We start from the raw sequence: 22,524 nt of genomic DNA, 5'->3' as shown, positions 1-22,524 counted from the left end.
AACTAGCACAGAGCAAAAGAATCAAGCACAGAGCAGGCAGCTCGGCGGACATATAGACCCGAAAACATATGAAAGGTCGCGTTTCCGATATTTGGTTGTCTCTCGGCGGTTAGATATACTGAATATACAGGGTGTCCCGGGTTTTAACCGACAAACTGCGGGAGCATATTCTACTAGTGGAAATAAGAAAAAATTCTTATATCGAGTTTGCTTAGAAATGCTTTATTACAAAGTTATAAACCAATATTGAAAAGAAATATCAGATAAGTAACAACGGATTTGTTCACAAAAATAAAAATTATCTACGCAATGATTTAGTGACGCATTTCAAAATGTTGTCCTTGCACATCGATGCAAGCTAGACATCGACGTAGTACAGAATTTGTTACGGTACGACATTCCTGAAAATTTTGTTGCATCTCAGTAACTGAATTAGTAATTCGTTGCTTTAAATCTATCTGGTACTCTCCTGTTAGGAAATCTACGTTGATACTCTCGTACGGCAGCTCGTGCATTTCCGTCACAGAATCCGTACACGAAATCAATATCGGTGTATTCCTCATTTGAAAACACTTTTGGCATTCTGATAGTAATTGCTAGTTGACACGACGATTGAAATCTAACGGCTACTGTTGTGAAAGTAACAATCATACTGAATCGTTTCAACATAGTGAACATGAATACACGTGAATACACGTAACATAAACATCTTCGACCTTCCAAATTCTACACTATGTTCCGTTGTTACTTATCTCATATTTCTTTTCAATATTGGTTTATAACTTTGTAATAAAGCATTTCTAAGCAAACTCGATATAAGAATTTTTTCTTATTTCCACTAGTAGAATATGCTCCCGCAGTTTGTCGGTTAAAACCCGGGACACCCTGTATATCGCGCATGGCATCACGATTACCTTAGATTACCTCAGATTATCTGAGACTACCCTAAGAATTACCTAGCCCTTGTACAAAGATTACCTCAGTGACCAACCCCTCGTGAATAATATATATGGGGGAAGGAGAATATTGTCTCGACTATTTATGATCGCCCGATTTTTTCTTATCCGGTGTTCTTCCAACTTTGATCTCTGCTGTGGTGAATTATGACATTAATCACGACAAATCACGTGTATCTTCGATATGATAGGTATATTTGTTAAGAAGTTTGATACGCAGGAGTTGCAATAGAAATGAATTTTGTTTGTAAATTTCTGTGTATCTTTGGTTGTATATTTCGATGAAAGATTGCTTTCATCGAATTTGTAAAGATTAAAATGCTAGATTAATTTTATTTTCAATGAAACTTGTTGTTAATCAACACTATTTCGATGAATAATATATATACATATATATATATATATTCATGAGATTATATGCAAATATGTATAAATAACTATACGCACGTGATTATATAATTATCTTTAATAGAATGTTGCAAAATATATGTGTCTGGTGTGATATTCAGATATTAATTACCAACATATTCCACAACCTGGCAACTATCAAAGTATTATTCAGATTAATTTGGCTATAAATCTCGCAAATAACGTTCCGCTCCATTCGAAATCACTGGCAGAGAACGCTCCAATTTGGATGGCCTTAATTGTCCTTGCGGTAGTTATACAGAAACGGTGGAGCTCGCGTTGCCTGTCGTGCACTATTGCCGTCAAACTCTCATTTCTATGCATCCAACAATAAGGCACGTAAAAAAATTTACGGCTCGGTGAAAAAAGCCAACTGTGCGCGCTTTTCCAGTTTCTACTGTTATTCGTCTTTTAATGCCACAATCTCATGAGACCGTATAATCTTTCTGGTTATATCAGCGGCGAGATATATACCTAAGAAGGATTTCTATGTCATGTAAAACATGGTTCAAGATATTTCTTTCTGAATTCTTAAATATTCAAAATTCTTAAAATTTGACAAAGTAGAGAACGCACACACGCGCGCGCGCACACACACACACATGTTTAACGAAATATTATGTAAAAACCACTTCTGTTTTGAAAAAAGTCTTAAGATTAATTTATGAACGCTTATAAATGCAAGGACTAGCGATAATTTTGGAATATAATTTAATGCATTTTATTTTCGATGTAATATTCTAATCTAATTATTTAAACTATACGATTATTAAATCAGCTATCTACATGCATTAATTGTTAATTGCATACAAAAATCATCTTGCGTTAATAAACTGAGCTTTGTTTCCGAATACAAGCTATGAAAGGGTATTGCTATCTTCGATTTGTTTGGATTCTATAGACTATACGATGAATGATGGTAAGCGTGATGGCAGGTTGCGCTTTGAAACTATATTGATCGGAGCCGTTTAACGACGAGAGTATCTTCTCGCCGACGGGTTGATTGTTAATTAAGGACTATAAGAGTAGCAGTTTAATAACACAGTTTAATATTTTATTTAATATTGCAACGCGCTGCTCATATAATCTTCGATATTCTCTTCTTTGCTTGTGTAGGATTAAATATTAAGGCGATAAAGCTTTCTTTCCTCTTTTCTTTCCTCTCTTGACGAAATTTAAAAACATTCCGTTAATTGCAATAGTAAAATATGCAATATTCTATATTTTAGTGCCAGCTAGATTTTCATGGTTTTGTTAGTGGAAACATTCAGAGTTAAATTATAGGACAAGATTATAATTTGTTCTATATATACATATACTATGTATACTTAAAATTTCAATATTTAATATATTGAATTTTAATATTTGACGTCCTAGCAGCAGATTTCTAAATTAAAATTATACATCATAATTTTACATATAACATTATAAAGTTATATATCAAAGTAAAAAATTTATTTTAAATTGGCTGGAGATAATATCGCATTCTCTGAGTCGTAATCTGTATCTCTAAGATTTAATCAGTGAAAAGCTTCTCTTTTGCAACGGCTTCTAGCTCACAAATTGTTGAATATTTTTGGCAAACCAAAAATTAAGTGCAAAGGTTACACGGTACAATATTTTATGTGTACGCGTTTTCTTAAATTTATATCCTTCTCACTACACACGTGTCTACGTTCGTTGATACTAAAAAGTTCAGTATTCTCAACGGACCTACTTTTTCAACAGTATTTTCCTCTCATGAATATCTTATTAAATCCCCTGCCCTTTTACATTTTTGCCAAGCAAAAATGGCTCATCCGTGAGGAACACTTTTTCTGAAACACAGCATCGGAACAATTTGAATCTTTAATCCTACGTGGTTCTCGCAGTTTTAAGGTTTCTTTTCAATGACCAAGTTTACACGGCAACGTTAATCGGGTTTAATAACATCCGTAGTTCTAAAACTGTCTAATTACAACTATTCTCCTGAAGAATGGAATGACTGTGATTGGCCAACCTTATAATGGCACTCAATGTTTGCTGACACATCCCTACGATGTCGATTCTATTCTACGTCGCAAATAGACGCCATGTGCTATAATTACGCGCGAGGAAAATGTCAATTTATTTTAGAAACTCACACAACATTTCAACCGATAAACAGGGTTAATTATTTTACTTTAAAGCTGCGTAAAACATTTTTATTAACAATTGTATTTGACATGGTAAGACACGTTCGCTGTTTGCAGTTTGCCATGATTAATGACCACAACGATACGTAATTGATTGCAAAGCATGTATGATTAATGATGATAATTAGGAAATTTCAGTAACGTTTACAGCAGAGATCGATATGATGCTTCTTCAGAGGTTTGCGTTTAGAAAACAGCTATTTTTCGTGGCCAATATCTAACAAATATTTTTAACCGTAGTAAACTATTCGCTGTAAAGCGTGAGCGCAAAATAGTTGTTCTTAACAATATTTTATATTAGTTAAAACGACAGAAAAATGAGGAGCTTTGTAGAGCCGAGTACAATTAAACGATTACTTCACGATTTCCGGCGCACACGATGACGCACGGAAACTGATTTGTAGTATGCTGACAGTACACAACACAAGCTGCATATTAATAGGCAGTATAATTAAGTTAAAGCCACGATCTAAATACCTTGGTTATATACGGACTGAAACATCTGCCGAGAAACTACGCGCGTTAATTTGTTAATTTTGCATCTCTATATCTCGTTAGAACGATTATACTAAGAAATTGGCTTGTCTTATAAAGCACAGATTTACATAAAATTACCTAATAAAATTCTGATTTCAACATGATATTCTTTTTGCTACATTCATTTCGAAGAAAGTCCCCTTTTCGATAGTCTTGAACGCTTATTTTATAGTTTTATAGTTACAATAGATTTATACATATATTGAACGTATGTATATGTGAATATTATAATAGATTTACATCATATTATGCACGCGAATGTCGTATACGGCGACGTAACAATATTTTGTTGAATGTAATAACAGCTGCGATACATATGCAAGAAAAATTTAGTCTCGTTATATATTTTAATATTTTTTTTACGTAAAAAACAACATATTTTCTTTCTATATAAATATAATATAAATGGATACATTTGCATAACTTAATTTTATTAATTTTATTACTTAAGTACGTGATATTTCCTTGACGACGTCTTAAAATAAGTTTACATCTTACTTATATATAATGAGAAAAATAAATTAATATTTTTTTTATTATCATGAATACCGCTATAAATATTGTGCATATACGAGCAATTTTATTAACCCTTATATGGATAATATCTATTTTTGTAACTTGGACAAGCCAGTATGATCGGGATTCGCTTCTTGTTACCCTGATATTTTACGTCAGTATAATACTTAAGTTAATAATTGCACAAAAAGGATATATTCTATTGTTCCATTCGTTATATAATAACTTATGTATTTCTTTTCTTGGTATTATTAGTTCTATATATATATTAGTTCATTACATACATACATTAGAGTTAATTATATCAGCAATAACAAGTAATATGTTCTGATTATTAACTGAACTTATATGCTTGTTTGCAGAAGAATTTTAAGAAAAATTAAACTTTTTGTCAAATTAATTTTTTCTTTTATAGAACTGCTGACTTTATACATTGTGAATAATAAAACATAATTTTTATTTTCTATATAATTTTTTAGTAATATTTTAATATTTTATTAATATTAATATAGAAATAATAAGTTTTTTTATAATTTTTTATTACGATAGAGCAATATACATACTAAAATATTCTCGAATAAAGATGATAATAACTATGATATATGCAAGCTTATTATCAATGCAAATCGTTTACATATTTTTTAATACATTTTTCCTTGTGTGAGATAAATATACACAAGCTTTATCCAATGTAGGCTTGAGTTAACTTACGTGTTATTAAATTAAATTTTCTTATAGCAAATTAAAAAATTAATTGGGCACAAAGAGACTTTTATTCAATAAAGGGAAAATAAAACTTAATAAAAAGGTAAAAAAGAAGTAGAGAATTCACTTTGTCGAGAAAATGTAATAACTCATTATTTTTACTTTTACTCATGTTATTTGAATAAATAAACTGTTTTCATCTCGCGGGATTTATCAGAAGAGAACATGTGAAATTGCAGCGTCGTATATTTGTGCGGAATCGTTGCTACGGATAGTGGATAATGCAGGTAGCTGCGAGCGAGTAAAACAGTCCACTGTAATTCTACACCGACAGCCACGCTCGTAATCGTCCGTCCAAGTTGGACAGATGGGGCCATGTACATAAAATGATGCTTTCTTAGTAGATAATAAATATATAATACAAATTTAATATAGACAAATACATAATTCCATTCCTTTTATTTTCGATTTTATTTACGCAAGTTTAAATAAAATATCAATGCAGATCACCTCTCAAGTCATTCTCTTCAATCGGTTAATCATTAATTTAATTCCAAATTCTTGTAAAACATGTAATTATCGGTAAAAATAATACTCGAGAAGTATACAACTGATAATTATTGATTACAATGCAATGTGACACAATTTACACTTGTGCTTTTATTAGCTACTTTCAACGCGGTTCATCAATATGCAACGGTCACGGCCAAAAGTTTCAATCCAAGAGTTCCGCTTTAACTTCCCACGTTACGTTCCCTCTGCTTCCGCTGCGCATCTCGTTGATATATATGCGCGTATTTTCCTGCTCTCGATCTGAAGAAAAAACTTGGCACGTGCGCTGTTCGACGCTGCAGGTACAATCTTATCGATCTCAAAAAGAATTGCTTATCCGAAGATGCGATGAAACATATCTTCTATTTCCGGCAGCACGCTCGTATCCTCTCTAGGTCCAAATTATCGCTTTGCCGCGAATTTTAGTTGCTGCTGAAGTTAGTACGGGAAATATATATGCTTTGCAATATGGTATTGGGTCGGAGGTCAGAAAGTTTGGTTCGAGTTTTGCGTCAAATTTTACTTTATATATTGTCTATCCAAGAATAGAAAATTTTTGCCGGATTCAATACTTCGCCTATGTAGTTATATCGGAGCAGGCGAGCAGCAATTCCTGAATTTTCCACGATTGTCTCAAACCAGAGCGATACATTTCATTAGTCCGATCAATGTTACTTTAATTCCATTTATATGATCAAAGCCATTAAAGGTGGCCGTTGCAAGCTTCTCTGAAAAGCTCTCCTATAAAATCTGTAAACTTGTTTGCCATGAAACTGCATTATAACACGTAACGTAACAGAGATAATAATTCAGTTGAATCATCAATACGTCGAATTTGTTGGACCGGAAATATGCGTTAGCTATAGGCAAATAACAACGGTCCGTAAATGCATGAATGGTTATATTGCTTGTGACATACTGCTATAAAATATTCGATGACCGCACTTGCTGGTATGAATAAATTCGTTTTTCCATATCAGTGAATTCACTTATGCGTTCGTTTATGTTCTCTCTCTCGCGATTCATAACGTTATTATTTGCTTCTTCATTTGCGATTTGTAATATAATATTTTTGCTGATAAATCTTTGCAAGAGATTATGCGAATATTAATTTTTTACGCGTTTACAAATTGAATTATATCATTCATTATATTAATTAGTGGATTTGATTCTAGCTAATTTCTCGAATTAAATCCTTTGAAATGGAAATTCTTAACGAATTTCCTTTTACTGTAGATTCCCGTTTAAGTGACTTAAATCAATATACACACGAAAAATTACGAGACTGTCGAAATGCCATGCGAGCAACGTTACTGAATTCGTTTGCACCGGATCGTGAAATTGACATCTTCACACAACGGAACAAAACGCATACGAGGATTCATGACGTTTGTGATGTGAATCGCACAATGTATGAATTCCTTTTGCATTCAGAACACAAGTGTTGTTCCAGTTTGTAGAGGTACAATCGTATTCACTCCACTATCAGACCGAACAGCAATTTCTACCGAGTAAAATATGGGTGTTGTGATTTTTCGCGACTATAACAAGTGTGGCAATTTATTTAGCTATTCGTAATACTGGAAAGAGCTTTTTGGTTCTATCTGTCTGAAAAACGAACGCAGCGTTACTTCTTACAAAATATGCAATAAATATCCAGTAAATACGAAAACAAAAGGAAACATTTATTTTTCAATTTTTGAGATTGAAGCATTTGATATCTTAACAATACTCGCATGAAAATCCTATTAACAGAAAATCCTCTTTAAATCGAACGACGCGAACAAGGTTTTATCATTCATCCCATAAATCTGATCTCGCGACCTCATCTATCGAGGCCTTATCATCTTATTACATGAGGAACCATCGCCTTATACTTTCGCTAACAAATATCTGCAGCATAAAATTCAAAGGGTTGCTGTCCACCGAAACCTCGGGACCATCCGGTATGTCGAAGAGTCGCAGCACGCAGGTGCGCATACCATCCCTCAAATAGCGCGCGGGGTGGTCCGCCACGCGGTGAAGAAAAGCGGCTTCTGTTTCCATCTCGGCGAGATTACCATGACTGTTAGTTCCCGGGGGGGTTTTTCCATCCCGAGCTTCTCGACATCTTCGCCCTTCGCGCATCACCGTCGTTCCTCCACCGTCCTCTTTTCGCGTGTGATCTCACTGCTTCCCGCATTGCGTCGCGACGCTATCCTCACGACGCCGGCGCCCTGCAGTAGCGTGTTCTGGATCCCCAGCCTCTCAGCCCGCTCGCTTCCTCTTTCCCTCCTCTTTCCGTCTTTGCGAGCCTCCGGCGGTCCCCTTTGTGCAACCTTTCGACCCGAACGACGACGACGACGACGATGATGACGACGACGACGACAATGATGGTGACGACGACGACGACGACTATGCCTTCTACGCGACTACGAACTTTTCGAAACGAACTCCTCGGGCTGTTAGAGCGGAACTGTAGTTAGTTTGTCGGATTAAATCGTAATTATTCCCCTGACTGATTTCACCGATTGATTTCGAGTAGTTGATTGCGCTCTAATTTATTTCCGAATTATTTCAAATTGATTGATTTGATGTGTATTGCAGATTGATTTGCAGATGTACGTTCATAGGTATCTATAAAACTTCGATAAAGGTCCATTTGAATATTGCGAAGTAATCTTTCGGGAAATTATAAATTGAGTTAATATTTAGCTTTTAAACGAATTGGTCGACATAAGTTGATAATAACTTCCGAAAGCAAATGTTTCGATAAATGCGCGATAAACTTCTTCTTTCATTATCTTTCTTATTCTTCTTTTTATTCTTTTATTTTTCGCGCTTTGGAGATATCTTCTTTCATGTTGTCGATGAAAAGCGTCGTCCTAAAGGCAAGTACCGAAGTTCGTGCTGGAGCAACGATCAATGATTAACTGATACTGAATAAATGAAATCAAAGTATTCCTTTTGTCTCGATCGAACTGGCATATCTATCGATTATCGAATGTTGCATCGATTGGTTTGAGAGTCATTTCTAGTCAAAAATGACTTGTTAAGTTCCTTGTACACTTGAGAAGGACCAGAAACTTGGTCGAAACGTCGTGTAATATATATTAATAAATTTGCCAGTTCGGTCGAGAAAAAAGGAATACTTTGATTTCATTGATTCATCCTGGCGATACAAACTTATTAATTTGGATACTGAATAAACATTTACTTAAAGAAGATGAATATTTGATACAATTTTAGCTAAATAGTCACATTTCAAAATGATACTATGATATGTATCCATTACGATTTTTATAAATATTTAAATTAGCGATGAATATACATATATGCATATCGAAAGAATATCATCAATAATAAAATCATGATATTTTATAGTTTGAAAGTCTTTTATTCCGCTAATATGGTACTATAAATGTTTGACGGCTTATGTCGAGTTTGCCTTAGATTTTGGTCCTTTAAAGGACTAATCCATCGATAACCTTATCGTCTAGGTTGACATTGATGTTCGCTTAACGTGAATGTGTGAAGAGTGTCGTTTCCCTTTGCCCTCGTTGGTACGAAACATTTAGTTGAGAAGCGGCCACTCACGGTTTATCCGTCACAGAGTCATTAATCATTCGTGCTTTTCTAAATGTAGAGTAAGTGATGTTATAGTACGTCCCTTCTCGCGGCAAGTAACTTTACATGTATAAAACACATTAATTGATCATTAAACCAAGAAAATTGGGCAAGAAAATTTTATCACACTGCTTTACACATATTTGATCAAACTTTTGTTCCCACAGAATCTTTGACACAGTTTCATTCATCTACATTTCATCGATCGAATTATAAATCGAATTATTAACGGATGTTGACAATCTCCATGTTCAAGTGCTTGCGTAGTGCTTGCGTAAGGTTCATCGATCTCGATGATATCGCGGAGAAAGCCTTCTGTTCCAGATTTAACTGGTCGTACGTAGGAAGTCTATCGCTCACCACGAGATATTTCCCGACATATCTGCCATAGCAATTTATTTTCTCGATGTGCACAATCGGGCACCGCCGTGGCATGCTTCCTGCTCTTGACGCGTTCATATCGGCAGGAAAATCGAATAAGGACGGTGCAGTTCGCAGTAAATCCCAAACAGCGTCGGGCCACTTCCGATGGGGATCTATTCCATGGCAATTTACCTGATTCCCGTGCGTACGGTCGCGTCACCCCGGTTATCGCCGTGAAATTAAGGCCTCCCTCGATTTGACGTTTCATTCGATTACGGTGTGGCTTCCCCTCCGCCTCCCGTCCTCTCAACATCCTCTCGCGTGTTCGTCCCAGGGTAAAAATAACGCGATTTAGCCTTGCTCCGTACACACGAAGTGATCTTTACCCGAACCAGTTATGAGCCGGTGGTTAGCCCACATAGCTGCGGAAGCAAAGTTGGGAAAGTAAGTGTAACTGAAAGCAAATTGCGGCTGGGAGTAAGAGGGGACCCAGAAACCCTTCCTAGGCTGTTATGTTTCTCGTGGAAATACTGAGCTCGAAAAATATTCTTTGAGAGACTTTACTTTTATTTTATTTAGAATTATTGCGGGTCTGTTATATAGCGAATTTATTATTGTTGAACTTGTTACAAGTAATTATTGAAATTAGGATTATGTATCAAATATCAATATAGTACAAATTATTAAAATCTATCAAACATAGCTGAAGATTTGGTAGATATATGATATAATAAAATAGATTTTATATTAAAAGTTTATATAAAATGTAAAGAACAATAAGAGATGCATTTTTGTAGGATCATATTTTTGGATTATAATTTATTTTCCTGATTAAAATATTACCTTCGGAAGTAATATGCCGAATTGAATTGCTGCAACTGGAGCACTAAAGATTAATCTCGGCGCGTGACGAAATTGAATCGATCCATCAAGCTTATGTTCGAATCAACATATATGAAAATTGGCGAATTACTTGTTTTCGTCGGACTTTGGCATTTAGTCCACGACAAAACGACCAGAAAGTTTATGTGCGGGCGTTTTATCGGCGTAACGGGCTGCAGTGCACAGAAACGGCGACGACATAAAATTTGATCCGAATGGGCGCTTTAAAACGTGTTTTTCAACCGGATTTCCTGGGGCGCACCCTCCGAGCGAGCCGTTAAATGCATTAATCCGTAACTGGTATGATGGGGATATGTGAGACTATCCCGAGCAAATTTCGTTTCTGTAATCTGAGTTATCGAGTTGCATAATTTCTTATTGCATCAAAAAATTTTATTGAGTTCTAGCTGATCGATTATTCGTTTCTGAACTCTTTTTGAAAACTTCTTGAAAGATCTGGTAGATTATACTATATCATTTCCGTAATATAATCCTACCAATTTTTGCTCATTTGATTGTGAATGATCGTGCGTTACTTTTACGGGATAATAAGTATAAAGTGGCTATTCGACATTGACGATATGGAGACGCTTGATCTTCGAGATACGCGACCGTTGAGGATCCTCACTCGGCATGCCGAGATTTCTCTGCGATTAACATATAAATGAAGGAATTTAAATCCAGTGAGGCTACACCCCGCTCTGGAAATCTCGTCTTCGTAAAATTCGGTACGCGTGGCGAGTATTTAAATTGTTATAGTAATGGTTTCTGTCTCAGAACGTTCTTGATTATTAACGCTTAAAGAATGATTTCCGAAATATCTTGATGACCGTTCCTCATTTAGATAATTCATGCGACTCTTTCACAAGAGATAGAAAATATCTGTTAAAGACGGTGGTAGGAAAAATTTATAAATTACGACTAGCTCGTGAAATACAACAGAAATTTGTTTAAATATAAATACAATGCGATGCGTGCGCATAAATGAAATTAAATAAGCGATAATCGATAACGATAATCAAGGAGTTTTTTTGGCTCGCTGTGCAAATCAACTACATTTATTACGTTGCAAATTTATTCGCAGAATTGCAAATATGTCCAGACAGTTACCAGTATTACAAACATATGTTCACAATCGCATTTACATCCTCACGTTTGTTCGCATTCTATGTGTTTTATAACAAAACGAACAAGAGTAGTGTGTTGCAATGTGACATCACGTTTCAGCGAAACACAGGATAGAATCACGTGAAATTGCGTGAATTTGAAAATGCAGAGAAGCAGACATCAAGAAAGTAGTTAGTCGCGCGAGAAGCCAGTTATCATCTACACAAGCAAGCAGGAAGCACAAGGAGTTTCCTGCCATCTCTCCCGACCTAGTTACGAGTCTACCTTAACATAGACTTAAATCAAAATCGTGGCAGACGTAGCCATGGTAACCCAGATCTAAGCCAGTTCTAACTTCGAACTATGGAAATTCGTGCTTGGCTCGTCTTCGAGGTGTTCTGGCAAGAATGCTGCGTCGTCATTTAAAAGTCTGTCCTGCACACGTGCCGATTGTATTGCATTCTGCACCGACATGTGCAAACCTGACTTTCAAGAAAGTAAACTGATAGATGATACACGTATACTTTATTCATAACTATATGTATCCATATGTGAACTTGTGCTCAAAATTTTTACCTCCTTTAAAGTCAGCTGGTAGGTTTACATTACGCATATGCGCGGTAAGCGTAATGTAATGTCTCATTGCAAAACAAGACAAGAAGTGATGTGGTTAATGCAACGACCTCGAAAACTTTGGAAGTTGTTGCATTACGATAAAAAATATTCGCGTTGCATTGACTATACGGTTATTTTATATTTGCGTCGCGCTATAAACTTCTCTCGCACATTTACACAATGCTGCAATATCGAAAAAGAAAGATGCAGAAAGAGAGAGAGAGAGAGATGCTCCTGAAATTCCGAAACAAACTCGTGATATAAAAACATTGCTGTTTACGTGAACTGCGTGGTCATCATGCAGTCGACGAATTTCGTTGCGGAAGTACGAGATCAGTCAACGTTTCCAATCAATAGCGTGACCTAACTTTCGCCCTGGATCAAGAAGTTCATCCATTTCTCTTCCTACCCTTCTGATTAGGATGAGATATCGAGGAGAAATTCAGCAATAATATGGGGCAACTCGTGGTGCGAGTTCGAGCGAATTAATTCTGTGTGCTTAGCAATAACTTTGAAAATCGAACTCGCTGTTTAACGTGACATGAGGCGAAGTAGAACTCCGGGAATGATTAGTTGAATTTTGAAATAAATTACTAGTTACTATCGTTACTAATTAACTAATTATCGGTGAAAAGACAGTCTGTCAGTTTGTGTCCATCCATTTCATTTAAAATTTCAAAATCAAAGTTTAATTAATGAAACTAATTTAAACTTGACCATTATTTACGAGACTAATACTTTGTGTGCGTCCATGGATATGTTATATTACAGTTTACTACGTAATCTTCTCTCTTCTGTTTTCAAGATAATTCCTGTAATAATTTGAGACTTTGCTGAAAATTTGTTTGTCTTTTTGCTGTTTTTTAGCTTTTGCATTTCAAATAAGCTTTGCACATTCTAAATAATCAAAGTTTACAATGTCGTTTAAAAACTTATAATAATCACAAGATTATTTAATGTTAAAAAATTATTATATTAATTCTCTAAGTCGCTATTTTGACACGTGAACGAATACGTGAATAATCCTTGAGTGACTTTTCTAAAAAATAAAATAACTTACGAATCGCGAATTCTTGACGGATTAATAATATTTACGACACCAAATTGCAGTTTCTACCGTCGAGTTTTTATGGTTACTAAATTTTGCTACTTGTAATACTGGCGGAAGCATCGATAAAATCGCGGCAATTCTGTTCTAATTTTAATTAATCGCGTAAACCTTATTGAGTGTGCTCGTTTTCGTTTTATGATTCTGAGCGATGGAAAAATCGGGAAAAGAGAACGAATTTAGGGCACAGTTGCACGGCACAGAAACCGAAACCAATTTCTCTTTCCGCGATTCGAAAACACACCGCGTACTTCACGATAGTTACGTGAAGTATTGTACTTCCATCGGATTTTTCGCGACATCGATAGAGTGAGAGAAAAACGGAAAAAAAGAATTGCGATACGAACTGCATCAGTCTTCCATCAGCTGGTTATTTCTAACAGTTCAAATTCATTAATTTATCTGAGCAAAACTTTATTCATTAAATAACGAATGATCTGATTTCGTAATTAGCGTAAACGACGTTCCGACGATTTAAGATCCTGGCAGTCATCTGCAAAGTACCTAATATCTTTATAGCCGAACGAGCTTCAGCGTGCTAACATAAAAGTAACTGTTGGTGGTGTCTTGTGAAATAAAGCGCTGAGGAACGAGTAGTAATCGGCGACACTAGTCAGCCGGTGCACTGCCGGAGAAATGACAAAGGCCCTCTTCCTTGGACCGTGGCCGGCGACGTTCCTGCGCATTTCTCTGGAAGTCCCATTTGCCATCCCGAGATTTATACGAGGTCGCCAAGCTTCCGGACGAGCATGCTATCGAGGAAAACGGGGGACCTGTTGGTCGGTTATTGTCGGTAGATCGTAAAATCTTCGAATTTCTCGACTATTCCGGACCTTGGATTCTCATAATAATCGTATAGGTGCATTTTGAATCCTAGAATCTCCGCATATCGCTCTATTATTCCTTCCTTATATTAGTTATTCCTCCCTTAATAACCATCAAAAAATATTAATATAGCTCTGTTGATCGTACGATGTGCTACTATTCTCGATTGCTTTCTGCTTAAAAGGGAAAGAAATTTACGCAGCATATAAACTTCGCGTATTAAGTATTGCGGATCGATATGTACTCTCGCGCGCGAGCATATGCATTAAGAATAAATGTTGACCAAATGATATATTACCTCTGGCCATACCTTGCCGCTGGCAATAATTGTTGCTGCTTAATAGCGTGTCAGTGTTTGCGCGTGTGGATATAGATAAAATAAGTACAATATTGATTCCCTCGTTGAAGCTTCTCGCAATAGCTGTCACGAGCATTTTGTATTATACAACACAAATGATTAATTAATAGAACTTGTCCTTCTCCTGCAGTAATAGTACATAAACTTGTCGTAAGCATATCTATATTTAAGCATCGTTCCTTAGATTCAAGAGAAATAGTGTGTGTGAAGCTGGCGTATCATTTCGCGGAAAATCATTAATTATTGAGTCCATTCTTCGGGTGAAATAATTTTAAAAAAAATTTTCTAATTGTTCTTCCTGTCAGAACTCTTTGGAAAGGCATTGTACATGTCCCGAACTATACGAGAACTGTTTTAGAATAAGCAGAACTCTCGAAAATCAACCAGCGTCTCACTGGTAAAGTCGAAAACGTCCACTCTTTGGGCGAAATAACTTTTTCAAAAATTTTCTAATCGTTCTTCCTATCAGAACTCTTTGGAAAGGCATTGCACATGTCCGGAACTATACGAGAACTGTTTTAGAATAAGCAGAAACCTCGATAATCGACCAGCGCCTCATGTATATCTCCTTAGATACGTCTTTCTCGTACGATAAAAATTTTTTATTAAATAATTGTTAATGTTTGCGGTCAGAACTCTTTGGAATACGCTTAAATACGTTCAGAACTATACGAGAAATATTTTAATCTTCACAGAACTCTCGAAAATCGACCAGCGTCTCACCCATATCTCTGTATATCCGTCTTTCTCGGACGATAAAAATTTTTTATTAAATAATTGTTAATGTTTGCATTCAGAACTCTTTGGAAAATGGTTAAATATGTTCAGAACTACACGAGAAATATTTCATAAAGCACAGAACTCTCTGAAATTAACCAGTCGTCATTCCCTTAAACATTTTTTAGCTTTAATAATTATAAAAAGATGAAAAAAAATTTTTTCGCTAGAACTCTTTCTAGAACTCATGTAGAACTGTAGATCTTTTAAAATCTAGCCAGAATTATGGCGGAAACTGTCGCAGGAGAAAGTGAGACGCTGCGTGAAGTTGGCGTCTCACTTTGCAGTATGCGATTTTTTCGCTTTAATGGCCAGAACTATGTGTTTAACCTATCAGGAACTCTAGAACTATTAAAAAGGGAGCCAGAACTCTCAATAATTAATGATTTTCCGCGAAATGATACGCCAGCTTCACACACACAGAGAAATAATGAGTCTACCAGTGCGACTTGTGGAACTGCGCAGATTATTGTGAAGTGGCGCGCGGAATGGCCTACACAGTGAAATGGACCCCCCCCCCCGGTTTTTAAATAACTGGGAAATGCTCCCAGTTATTTAAAAACCGGGGGGGGGGTCCATTTCACTGTGTGCGTTACACAAATGCTCGTGGAAGAAAGCGGTATAATGGATGAGGTTTTAAGTGGATTTATCCCTTTATCGCGACACTCGGGTATCACGGCCATTCATCGTGCACACGTCGCAGTAGTCGTTGCCCCGTTTATAGAGGTAGACTTATCATGACTTTTTAGCATGAACATTTTATTTTATTGATGTTATATGTATTCCGCAGTAGATTTTGCAGCGAGACACTTTAAATCAGATTTATCTCATGATTGTTTCGCGGGAATTGCATTCCCCCATAATAGTTTTATTAATTTACTTTCGTGATTTGAACATTGAAGCGTATTACTCATTCAAAGTTAATGATGATCGTCAATATTTAATTTCGATTGCTTGCCCATGCGGAAAAATATGATATTAATTATTGGAATTGGCAAGGAATTTGACCTTTATTTTACGATTTTGAATTGTTCGCGACATATTTGTCGGGTACGCACAATTCGTTTCGGTGATCAAAATTATTTCTGCCGACATCATCATCATTGTTAAGTGGAAACATACATCTATGTATCACTATTACGTGATAGTAGCGATAGCGTTTCGATTCCGCGGATGACAGTACAATAAATATATAAATAATGAGTATGATAACCGCATCGCTGATAACCGTGAAATGTAGGATAATTCACCCGATTCAATGTAGAGTTTGCCTTTGGGAATATTGGAAACAACCGTATATTTTCTGCTATACTGTAATCTCTGTTTATCTATTTAATTATTGGATACCCATGGTATGATAAAACATAAGCGTTTTGCGTTGAGTTTCGGCGGGTCCCTCGTCGCATGTTAATATTACATGGGATATAACGGAAAATCCATATACGTATAATATGATGGTTCTTCATACAACTCGACGAGAATTTGCTTTTTGTGAAAATTTCATGGCGTTTTGTTTCTCTCTCCTTGACTTCTGGACGAAACTCCAAATTAAAGTTTGATTGACATAAATCGAGATCAAATTGATATCAAAATTTTATTTAAAGAGATGCAATTAATTATATTTCTAATGTTTTGAAGGGAAAGAATTTGTTAAAATAGAAGATGAAATTTTTAGAATTATCAGTGATTATCCTTTTGCGAGCATGTACTTGATGAATAAATAAATAAAACGCAGCCAAGCAAAGTTATATAAAAGCGTCGATGTGACCACTTGCTTATTCGCTGATGGAATTTTCATTCATGTTAAAAGGTGATGGATAATAAATTTGATGAATAAATCTAATCTTTCTGTCATAGACTACATAGTTCCATTTTTCTAGACCATTTATATGCATATTTATTGTTTTGAAAAGTGAATCAAAAACATATTTTTATTTTTCGACAAAGAAAAATAAATTGGAAAAAAGTATTCTGGGTTATTGGACTATCTCAAAATAGTATGACTGAACAATATTGAAAACTAAATTCAATCTCTTTTAATTAAAATTGAATGTTTCAATTTGTTAAGGTTACTCTTTTCTCTCATTATTTTATACGAAAAATAATTTTGCTTGCTTTGAACAGATCTCAACTTTTCGAAATATCAAAATGTCATTGCAGCTAATATTGTAAATTTACATCGCAGATTTATGCACATTTATTTTGTTACTGAGGACAGAATTAGAAAAAAAAACAAAGTGACAACATTTGCCTTCACTTTATTTTAAATGAGACTGTAAGACTTGAGACTAAAGATAGAGATTTCTTTTCGTTCACGAATCAAGAATGCAACTTTTCCTTCATGAAACGCTTACTTGTCTGTTTCAGGAAGTTGGCGTGGTGTCCATTGCGGTGCAACATGTCAAGAAAGGTAAGAGGCAAATTGAATTTTTACGAAATGTCGGCCGCGTGCACCATTCCCGTGGCGACATTGAATGAAATTTTTAGGAACGTATTTCTGCAATACTTGCCGCGCCATGTCGGCGTATTACAACTTTTGCAATGCGCGACCGCCAGTTTCTGCCTCACGTCATGTCACGTTGCGTCACGTTTTGACGAGCATTTCGAAACGCATTTTCGTCACGAGTTGCTGCGACGTGTCTTGTAAAAATAAAAGGTGATGAATCATTGTACAATCAATGTAATAACGCGGTCGTTTCGTGTGAGTGGTGATGGCAGCGCAATGTTTCAGCGAAATGTTCGGTTAATCGATAATAATTGCCTTATATCGACCTATGTCTGCTGATATAATATTTTTAAAGTAACAATGAGTGGATGCAATTGTGTGGATACACAATTTATTGCGACCATAATCGATTTTATATTTTTCTTTTTTACTTTTCACGGTTCGTGGAAGCACATTGTATGTCTATATATCTCCGATTTGTTATTGCAGTCATTTATATCTACGCGATCACATACCATGTTCGATAAGAATAGAAATCGAATTTGTATGATAACAGTTTTTGCAATATTGCAGAGATGCTTTTAACGATCTCGATATCGCTTCAAAATATTTAGCCATTCTCCACGCAAATTTTTCGCACACGATGGAGCATCGCGATAGAGTTCGCCTCAATTGCGTTATCTCGACGAGGAATTCATAGCGCGAACGTTGATAAATTGTTGGCGAAATATTTAGTAATATCTCTCACAGTGTTAAAAATAATTTTTTACACACTTACAATGTGCGCTAAGCAATATAAGCAAGAAGAACTCTTTAAATATTTCTATATTTAAAAAACTTATTTTGCGATAAAATTTCTGATAACAACCAATATCGCATTGTACAAGCCAAAGATTAACGTGCAAGTGAATAATGGGATCAGCATTTATATTTCCATTTATATCATATTATCTCTATCAAAATATATAATAAATAAGATATACATGATACCTAACAATGATAAATGCACGTATATTTAGGAGACACGCACAGAGTATCTTTGATTGTTTCAGACGTGAAACGCAGCATCAGAGACATTAGCGATCTCGTACACACAACTGAGCTCACAATTTAATCTAATTCGCTCGGATCTAAATAGACCTAAGCAATATTGAATCAGTTTAATAGCTTCAACCGTGCCGACGCCCGTGCCCTAGCTTCTCTCGGTATTGCATCAATGATATTGCTGATGCATAGATCACGCTGACCTGAACATCGTATCCGCCAATCCCACGCATCCCTAATCCGCATATGCGTTTCAATCAAGAGGACGTGCGCGCGTGGGCTTAAGCTCTACAAGTTTTCGATTAATCGTGGTCTCTGTTCCAATTTCTAGATTCACAGATCCACAATCATCTTGGTAGCACACGCGCACGTCATAACGTGCCTGCCTGCGTCGGACATTGTCGCGAGAATATTGATTTCTTGGACCCTCTTGAACGAGGCGTGTTGAAGGCACGTTTCGAATGGAATGACTCTGCGATCGCAATTATTTTCGGCTTTGTCACAAGATTATCCCGTGTTCCGCATTCCCCGCTATTATCATAAACGTTTCCCGATCGGCTCGGGCGCAATATTGTCCACTGTTGAGGAATGAGCAGATGTCAATGATATACCAGAACACAGGACATCTCAAGGCTGTCCATTAGATCCAACGTTACGCGAGGGTCAAGTAATAAAAGTTGATTGATTTATCTAAAATTTCAAGTGATTGTTGAAGTAATCTTAAAGTAACGCTATTTTCTTCATACTATTTCTCTTCATTCTGCCTAGAGTCCTGAATCCAATGATTTCTTAGGCATGCCACGAAATGGTAACTTGCTGCCGTGCTGCCTGTAGATCCCCAAGAACTCCGTCAAAAATAATTAAACTGGAAAATTTGAAACTCGGACACTGTTTAATTGTCCGATCATTTATACAATAGCGGCATTTTCGTTTCACTTTGAGCTCAAGCGGCTGCGGCTTAATCGAATCGACGACAATGGATAGTTCGAGAGGGTGTACGGAGACGAGAGTTTCGATGAATTTCGCGCTACAAATGAACGATCTCGCAACGAGCGGTTGCGTTCTCTTCCTTCGGCTGTGCATCCGATGTGTTTACTCAGGTTCTTCGCTAAGCAGAAATAATCGGATTCACCGCCTCTCCCGCGCGATCGATACGCGTTTATCAACGTTCCCAGACTATACGTACACGAGTCCTTTGAAGATAAAGCACAGCATATAAATATTTGACAGCGCGAAATGGCACCGTACAAACGCGTTTCGCATATTTTGCTCGTCGAACGGCGGGGATTCGCATTTTAACACCGCTCTGAATTTATTCGGAATAACGGCATTTACGTGCGAATATAAATAACACGGAAATCATCCCGCGTACACTCTTTTCGCGCGATAATAAAGTTTCACACCGCGATATTTCGCTCGCCGATACGTGCTTCTGACACGATCGTCTACATTTCTTCGTTTTCTCGCTTTTCCACGTATTTTCGTTAACAGCCGAAGCACAAATCAAATTGCAACGTCGCGATAACATTTTTTGGATTTTTTTCGGGAAAGCTTTCCTTTTGTCTTGTCTTCTTACCGCAGAAACAACTGTATACGTGCATCGTGCATCCTTTCATGTTGGTACTGCTTTTGACAGGATGATTTTATCAACATGTCTCCATTTTATCTCATGTCTCCATAAAGGGAGAATCTTTGAAGATAAAGTCGATTATTTCGTTTAATGCGAATTCCATGCAATGAAATGAAATACTCGACAACAAAGCTGGTGATATTTTATAGAAAATTATATTTGAAACATCAATTGTGACCGAGAGAAACGGAGTAATATTTGTAATTGCTGTGACTGCCTTTAAGATTGAAAAGAGAGAGTGACTTTTCGCTCCGATTCTCGTTAAGGGGGGAGCCTGCTTTAGAACGCTGAAAATAAGGTATATTTTACGAATTGTTTTTGGAGAAACTATACAGCGGATCATTATAAAACTTTGATGCATTTATTAGTACATGTTTAAAGATAAAAAAAATTATTTTTTTATTTGAATATATCGCCTGTAGAGGTCGTCCTGGAGAAATCTTAGTACAGCCGCGTCGCCGGCATTGCAAATTGGTGAGCATTCTCCTGCCTCCAAATTTCGTCTAAACTGAAAAATTGAAATGTGTTCTCGTTATTTATGAATTCCCATCGTCGATGAACCAAAGAGAGAAGAAAAAAGTTGAAAAGTGCCAAAATGGTGGAGCTTAGAACACAAAAGTACGATTTTTAGGCAAAGTTGTTGAACTTTTTCATGCAAAAGTAATTGTTTAACTTAATGTTTTTATGAATATTAAAGGTTCATCGACGATGGGAATTCATAAATAACGAGAAAATATTTCAATTTTTCAGTTTGGATGAAATTTGGAGGCAGGAGAATGCTCGCCAATTTACAATGCCGGCTGCACTAAGATGCCTCCAGGACGACCTCTACAGGCGATATATTCAAATCAAAAAATAATTTTTTTATCTTTAAACATGTACTAATAAATGCATCAAAGTTTTATAATGATCCGCTGTATAGTTTCTCCAAAAAAAATTCGTAAAATTATACCTTATTTTCAACGTTCTAAAGCAGGTTCCCCCCTTAAATACAGCGACAGAAATAATCAAATTTTTAATAATACGATTGCGATCAATGTATCTTTCATATAATAATAGTAACGGTGGTAAATTTCTCTGAATAATAACCATCATTGATGATTATCGAGCAATATTTTATGCTAATCCGAGTTATACTTTATGCACAATTTTGAGCTTTAAAGTGCAGTCAACGAGATAGGATGATGGTCCTTTTGGATAAACGCACATTGTTGCATGCATATATCGCTGCACTCTTGTCGCATGTGCGAAATAACATCACCGCGGCAAAACTGCAACGTTATAAAAATATACTTTCGACACGGCCGATGTATACCAGCACTTACAAAAAGCCGGCGATGCCGGTCGCGGAAGTGATCACCCCCTCGCCATACGGCGTTTTTATTACGCCATGACGCAGCTCTGCGTCTTATGGATATTTTCCCAGCTGGCATGTCCGCCTTCGTTTTATCCTTTTTACGCCGTGTTCCACGCCATTGGAATATACACGTAATGGAAGAGAGATAAAAGAGAGGGAAAACTCACGCCGGCGGAAGTGCGGTGTACGTACTTTCACGAACCCCCTCGTGGATTTGCATGCTATCCGGGACGCGAACTCGCGTATCTGCATAAAGCATCGTTTCAATTATCTCCTATCAAGACGCTCGTATCAGTTTCACGTTTAAATTATAAATATTCCGCCATCGATCGTCTCGGGCGACGCGGCTGGCAAGACAAATGACGGAATAGTTCCGCCGAAGAAGGGTGACCAAGTGGGTGGCAAGTTGGGAGTTGAAATGAACAAGTACGTGACAATAGCTTGATCTGTAACAGATTTAAAATTTCATCTATAATATCTCGTTTATTTAGAAAGTAAATGAATCCGTTTATATTTGATTTGGATACAATCTTTATTGTATTTGCAATTTGCTTTGCG

At 36.4% G+C, this 22,524-nt stretch overlaps 2 protein-coding genes across 2 annotated transcripts in view; both read left to right on the top strand.

Moving 5' to 3' along the window:
* The window catches only part of LOC105286458 (neurocalcin homolog), a 121,042-nt gene that overhangs the window by 10,650 nt on the left and 87,868 nt on the right, over positions 1-22,524 (top strand). The gene's annotated exons all lie outside the window — the stretch shown is intronic.
* The window catches only part of LOC105286457 (neuronal calcium sensor 2), a 101,956-nt gene that overhangs the window by 10,014 nt on the left and 69,418 nt on the right, over positions 1-22,524 (top strand). Inside the window, exon 2 of the mRNA XM_011351416.3 lies at positions 17,857-17,899. The gene's annotated coding sequence lies outside the window, so the exon portion shown is untranslated. The remainder of the gene's footprint in view (positions 1-17,856; positions 17,900-22,524) is intronic.

The sequence above is a fragment of the Ooceraea biroi genome, chromosome 5 (genome assembly GCF_003672135.1).
Source record: "Ooceraea biroi isolate clonal line C1 chromosome 5, Obir_v5.4, whole genome shotgun sequence".
Lineage (NCBI taxonomy): Eukaryota > Metazoa > Arthropoda > Insecta > Hymenoptera > Formicidae > Ooceraea > Ooceraea biroi.
This window is presented reverse-complemented; position numbering and strand designations above follow the sequence as displayed.